Source organism: Rhodnius prolixus, unplaced genomic scaffold (assembly GCF_049639745.1).
Source record: "Rhodnius prolixus isolate KJV_2025 unplaced genomic scaffold, Rpr scaffold_14, whole genome shotgun sequence".
In the NCBI taxonomy this organism is placed as follows: domain Eukaryota; kingdom Metazoa; phylum Arthropoda; class Insecta; order Hemiptera; family Reduviidae; genus Rhodnius; species Rhodnius prolixus.
The window spans coordinates 3864121-3871519 of NW_027411594.1; the positions used below are offsets into that span (position 1 = coordinate 3864121).

Here is a 7399-nt window from a genome sequence, read left to right on the forward strand (position 1 = left end):
CCTTGAATTATGCTTTATACGTATTCGTTCCATGTTTTTTACTTTATGAAGAACAGAATACAAAATCATTTAATTGCAGTTAATTAAGTTCTTTAATCGTAGCTGGATAACTTATTTCAGAATGTGTATGACGCACTTTTTATCATTTTCTCTACACTTATTTACATTTTACAGTGAAGTAGTTTATAAAGCTAGCCCACAGAGAGCACGCGAAATCTACAGTTTTATTATCTAATTTAATTTCTTCAGAAATCTAATGACATCGCTAGTGGGGTAGAATGATGAACTGTATACAAAGGAAATTAAGCTTTGTATAACCTTTTTTTGTAGTCTATTGTCGATGTTGATTTATTTTTAATTCATGTTAACTTTACTAAGATTCTGATCTTTCATTATGACTCATGCAAGCAGTAAGTATTCAAGCTTTTTTATTTTTACAAAATGCATATGTTTAAATGATTACATTTGGATTGCATTAGCTCGAAAGTGTTTTTAATTTAGCATCAGCAAGAATACTGCCTTCTTTAAATTAAAATTACAGCAATAATTGTATGCTACAATTAATTTTCATTTTAAAAATTAATGAACTGAATGATCTTTACCTTGTTTCTTTTGAGGTTACAAGTCCACTTGACTGCAATTTTGGTGAACGCAATGCCGCTTACACTCAAACTTATCTGTAATTAGAATGCATACTTTTAAAAGAGTAATTTCTAAATTTAACAAGATTCATTAGTACTGTGTAGAGAATTACCCTTCATCTTACTAAAGTTGCTGACACTCCATAATGACTTAAGACAAACTAAAAGATGAAGACAAATTTCTCTAAACAATCCCAGTGAATTTTTAAATTAAAGCTTATGATAGATCACTAATGAAATCTTTGTCCAATAGTGTGCATCCAACCAAATATTCAACTAATAAATCAAACCTGATGAGGATCGCTTTATGTTATAAAGAAATAATGCATTTCTACTGAACATAGCATCAAATATATGAAATGAAGCAGAGTTTCTAAAAATAGTAAGTATTTCAACTAAGACGTAATTATACTATAAAAATCTTGGAAATTTTATGTACACTTAATGTAGACAAATAATAAATTTTGATTGCAGTAAATATAAAAATCTCTTACAGAATATATAGTGAAAAATATCCGGTGTTATTTATAGTTTGGATTTTGAAACTCTACCCAGATTAACAGTATTCATCTTGAGTTAATTTAGAACAGGTTGAATTACCTGCCTTGATGTATTTTCTTTAAGGCCTAAATTTGCAGAATGAAAGCTGTAGTCTACAATTTAAGAAGTTACTAAGTGTCAGAAGTTGCACCAAAAGAACAAACGATGATATTTTCATCGAACTGGAGTATCATGAAATTGAACTTTCTATATCTACATTACGAAAAAATTTCACTTGAAGTTTTGATTCAATTAAGAATTTCAATTTTACTCCGCTAGCGTATTATTCGTACTTTTACCACCTAATTATTTGCAACCAATGTATTAAAAAAAAGAAACATTTTTCGAACCTTAATTAAACCACAAAGTTCTTAGCTTTTTAAATCATTACTAATCCTACCATTTAACATTTTTTAAGCTATAGTAAAGATTTAAGTCTGCCATATTGGATACTAAAACAATCTATTAAGCCCTAACTGAATACTTGAAAGTTATCAGTTCTGATTAAAGTTATTATTAGTAAACCTAATATAGAATTAATTTCTGTTCATTTAATTATTTAAATTACAGTTAATTTTCAGTATTTAAGTGTTTTCACTAAAAATTTCAGGGTACTTACAAATTAATTTGAGTTAATCATGGCCGCCACGAAAAGACTGATCGAACTGCCAAAGCCTGGATGAAGTCACTTGTGATTACAATTTTATTATCTAAGTAAGTAATGAAGAGTTTAAATAATAATTATTTATTCCTTAAATAATTATTAAATATTTGTAAACAAATTATATAAATAAAACAAATATGTTTAAAAGGTACACATTCAAATTTACCAAAAAATTTAAAAAATAAGTAACTTTTATTAATTAATTATCTTAATTTATTTATTTTTATTATGTTTCTTAAATTTTGATTTTTGTATTTTTTCAACTTAGTCATTTTCTGTGTGTATACTTTTGTTCCAGGATATACGTCATAGGTATTAAGTTGCTGTTGACCGTGACCTAATTGCATCTAAAGACGATTTAGTTTCTTAAGTTTAATTCTGTGTTTTATAAATTTAAAAAAATTAATGAATTGTGATGTAATTTTAAAAATTCTATTTCTTTTATTATGGGTTTGTGCAAGTGTTATCAAAATTAAGAATTTTTAAATCTTATTCTTACCCAATCTATCTTCTGGTATGTACTAATTTATTTCTTAAAATGTACCAATTTTTCTGATTATATATGATAGAAATAGAAATATTTTGTTCAATATGTGTGTTCAAATCGATTTTGAAGACATTTTACAAAAGTAATTAATATCTTATGAATTTCATTAAACATGTTTAATATCCATAATTGAAAGATTTTGCTGGGCAAGTCCTAATTATCTTTTTGTTTGAAATTATTACTTTTTTTTGCCTAAGATTAGTAGTTTAAAGATTAAGGATTTAGTAGTAGATTTTAATTAATTTATTTTGGGCCTGTTTAAATTAAACAATGCTCTTATTTAATTCTTGAGTTATTCGGAATTCTGAATTTTTCTTTTGCAACGTCATTGCTCTTATTCAAATATCATGTACCATTTGAGGTTATGTCATCGTACCAAAGCTGTCATGTACTTAGACTAATTAAAGTTTTCCGATTGTGGCTAAGAATTATGTACCTAGTAAGGAGCTACAACAGCTGGATTTGAAGATTAGTTTTTGTTTGAATTATCCACTAACTTACTTTTATTTTTTTTACTGAATGCTTCCTTATGCAAATTGTACTGCTTCTTATTTGAGATGAGAATTTTAGTAATTATGTACGGATAAATACTTTCTAAATTAAGTAAAACATTATTTGGTTGATTTAACGGCTACTACATATAAGACGTTCCAATTTTCCTGAGTGGTTAGTGTTGAAATTAAATAGCGTAGAATTCTTCAGCGTTTGCTTGTAAAAGTGTATACAAATATTTTTTAGATTTATTAATTTTGAGTTAAATTTAGTGGTAAAATGAACTGTCACAGATGCAGGCATTCATAATGCATAGCATTATTATTGTAATCGTTATTTCTGTGCCTATTTACATATCTTTACTGCATTTCTATCCTTAAAAGACTTTTTAATGTTGGTAATAATTGAATATGTCCGGTATTTATAGAAAAAGTCAGGTGGTATCTTGAAGAAATTGCCAGTGAAATTCGTGAGAGATGATATCATCATTTTTTTCCATCATTGTTCATTCTTGTACCATTTCTTTACGTTTGACCCTCTAAACACCCCTTGTGAACAATTAGAACTAAATTTAATTGTGTAAATTATTTAAACAAAATGAACAATTATGAAATATAATGAATAGTACATTGAAATACAGTAGTAGCCTTTACATCTAAAGCGAGATAAACTTAAAAAGTTTAACATAAAAAAAGAAGTTTCGCCAGCCTATTTCCGGCCCAACTGATGAATATTGATGTGAAAAAATGTATCCGTATAAAGTTATAATTGGTGGTTAGTTTCCAAAATATAAAACACACTTCATTTTGAAGGAGGCCCTATCACACTAGTATCTTATGAATTATTGAAATGTTCAGCTTACGAACAGCTGTCTTATGCAATAAGTTTTGAACATTAACTAGCACCTTTACCATAAATATCTGTAAATTTAATCCACAAAATAATGGTTATTTCACTTTTCATAAAATAGGGGGAATATAATTCATCTTACTTAATTCATCATGGAGCCTTTGGGCCTTAAATTATATGGATCTTCTTTTTCTTCTTCAAGAAAATCATAATTTTTCTAGTTATTTTGGGAAAATTTGTTCACTGGTTTGTAGTCGTTTATAACTTGACTTGGTCAAATTATTGCTTGCATTTGTATTTCAAAGAAATGAATTAAAGGAGATCAATGAATTGGGGAAGGCATCAAATTGGCTAGATCTCCAAAGATAATAGTAGTTGTCAGAACTCAAACCATTGATAAACGAGTGACCTGAAATAATCGCTGAAATAAATTTTAAATGTTCAGTAAAATTAGTTCTGCATTATTGAAGTAATTAAATTTCAAAATTTTATGGAAATAATAGTTTGCTTATTTGGAAGAATATGTAGCTTGCAATAGCTCCTTGTACCGAAGCCAAAAAAGAACGCATTTGGAATCCCTTCTATGGTGATGTGCACTCCCTTCTTCTTTGACCCCATGTATAAGTAAAAGGCAAGTTTACATTTGGCCAGAACAATGGCAGCAGGTATACAGAAAGCCATTGTCTAAGTAATGTTTATGTCTCCTATCTCACGATCTCCGATGCCTTCATTAAATGTAGTTCAGTTGAAATGAAACTGCTGCGGAACAGCATCTGAGCTGTCCTCGTTTTAAAAATTGCTGGCTAATCTTAAAACGTTTATTAAAAGAGGTAGTCCAAGGCCAAAAAAAGTAGTAAGTAAACATCTGCAAATTTAAGAAACAAACTGAATATTCACAAGACTTCGATGAATATTTCTTTTACTTTAAATCGCCCAGTTCTTTTGCTCTTTGAAAGCTGATTTTGACTTCTAAAGGATTAGTAGATTGGTTACTTTAGCTCCACTCAGATTGCATGTCCTAAGCCATGGATTAGGCTTTTTACTACAGGTACAGCAGCCAAAAGAGAAAAATAATTTTTTACTTTTTCCAAGGTTCAAAGTTTTGCTAAAAGTTTCATAATGCAAATCATTGATTGCAACGCAATTAGACAGGATTTGAGTAGTAGTTTCCTCTTTCTTCTGACTGGATCCACCCTCTGTTCTGATGTTACTCGAAAACTTTGTGAATTGTGTTTAAAGAAATCCTTGATGATAACCATATTTTTCCCTTAGAGTTTTAAAATATACTTAAACTCCAGAAATTAAAAGAAACAACAATTAATAGGAAAAAAATGTTCAAAATTATGCTAATCAATTCCAAACGCAACCAAGATCCATTAAGTGTACTGTTTTCAAGTTGGTTGTTTATCATTTCATTTATTTGCAAACTTCATACGGTTTTAATAGGCACATCCATCTATCATGACGGATATCTTCTCGTACGCCCACATAAATTTCTCGCTTCCTCTGGTAGTTAGTGAGAAGGAAGTTTGCTAATTTATGTTTTACGAATTCTTTTTTTTTGTTTTTCTTTTTCTTACATAATGAGGAGAATGATGTCTTATTTCTTACATGTTATTCTCATTTAATATTTTTATCATGGAACTTATTTTGCTTGAAAATAAACAACATGTGACTCTCTGTAGGTGTATGTAATGAGTGAAAGAATTTTTTCTGGTATTAATTATATTCCAAATGTATGCTGATGTAATCTTTGCTGATACATAAATTTATTTATCCCTCTTAATTGATATTCCAGATTTCTAGATAAATAGAGGCTACATATCATTCCTCAACATATCAAATGTTGATTTTAGTGCTGTTATTTTTCTTTTTTTACCACCTTTTGGAAGTAATGTGATAGCGTAGAACTTTTATAATTGAATTTTCACCTGGATAGATCAAATATCCGTCAACTGGAAAATACGATATTATAATGTGATTTTTCTCGAAAATTGCGATATTCTTTCAACTTTCTACTCATATGACATTCATGGTAGTCTATAGTTTTGTTTGGGAGGGGTTTTGTGAAACATTTTCTCAGGATAGCACATACTGGGAAGCTATATTCTCAAAACTGGATTCCTTGTCTCCTGTATTCAATCCAAAATGTGCTTACTGTGGCTTGGTGCAAGAAGTGCCAATGTCAGATTTTTAGTAAAAATGAGTAAAAAATCTGTTTTGATATATTAACCATCAGAATGTTTCTTGCAAGGAGTGCCGAAGTCAATTTCAAAAGAAGTAACTGAGTTACTAATACTTACTAGTGCCAATGTTAAAATTTAGCTTCAATATTTCCCCCCCTCCAGGTAAACCAAAGAGGACGTACACTCGTAATCCTTTTTCTGACATTGGCACTTCTTGCACCAAGCCACAGAATATTTGATCATAACCTCATCAATTTCTAGACCGCGCTTTCTGTTGGCTTCTAGTCCCTGAAGTGCATCCACCAGTGAAACTTTTGATCTCGCTGCAATCAATGCTACATACTGCATATGCCGTGTGCCATGTCTCCTTTTTTAAGAGTACTCCATTGCAACCTTACAGTTTTAATCAAATCTAATTACGTAAACTGCTGCTAGAGATACTCTCACATTAGTTCACGCAGTTTTTTATTTATTTATTTATTTTATGTCAAATATCTAATTATTAAATATTACCATAATAAAAATTAATGAAAAGTACGAAAGTAATAAATACAATTTTAAAAATCAATAAATAAAACGCGCCAGATATTAAAAAAATTTAACTATAATTACGAAATTTATTAACATGTTATACGATATAAATTATGATTTACAAGTTGCGCCCTTCACATTTTACTTTATATTCACGCACACATGGATCCTGAATACGATACATACACACGCAGATATATATATGTGTGTGTGTGTATTCACAAAGTAATTATGTAAAAAATTCCGTTACATTAATCAATTTTCGACAATATTTTGAGGTTGAGACCTTGGATGTTTTATGAAGTATAGATTTGTAATACACTTGTGTCTTAAAGCATATTTCATTTAATAAAATATATATTTATATCTATTTAAATATCATTTATTTCTATTTAGAAAAACAAAAATGCTTGTAGAATAATTCACTTTTATTTAATTAATTTTTTTAATCTAAAATATGAGTTTTTTGGGGAATGTTATCCATTTTTTACTTTTTATTCTTAGTTATAATTTTTACGAAAAATCTAATTATGTTAACTGAGGTACGCGTTAGTGTCCAAACCAGATTTATTTTTCAATGAAGATGTTAAGTTAGTACACATCCTTCATCAGCTCCATACAAGTTACAGACACACTTACATGAAATAGAATCCTGGGCAAAGAAGTGGAGGATTAAAATGGAACACACAGAAATGCCAGCATGCCACGTTTACTCTCCGGCGGGGCTCCTGTCCACCTGTCCCTCTTCAACAGCAATCCTCTTCCTTGTACAGATCTGGTGCGCTACCTTGGGCTCTACATAGACTCACGTGGAACCCACATACTAGACTTAAAAGATAAGCGATGACGAAACGTGCGAAACTGCTTTACAGACTACTTGGACGACGCTCTAAATTTTCCATTGAACTCAAACGCTTAATATACAGTACTATCCTCCAAACCTATGTGG

General features: G+C 29.7%; 1 long non-coding RNA gene across 1 annotated transcript; it reads left to right on the forward strand.

Moving 5' to 3' along the window:
* Positions 1-238: 238 nt before the first annotated feature.
* LOC141451694 (uncharacterized) lies at positions 239-6820 on the forward strand. Its single transcript, XR_012457037.1, has 4 exons — positions 239-410; positions 895-1023; positions 1792-1895; positions 2144-6820. It is a non-coding gene; the product is annotated as an uncharacterized lncRNA (long non-coding RNA).
* Positions 6821-7399: the final 579 nt, after the last annotated feature.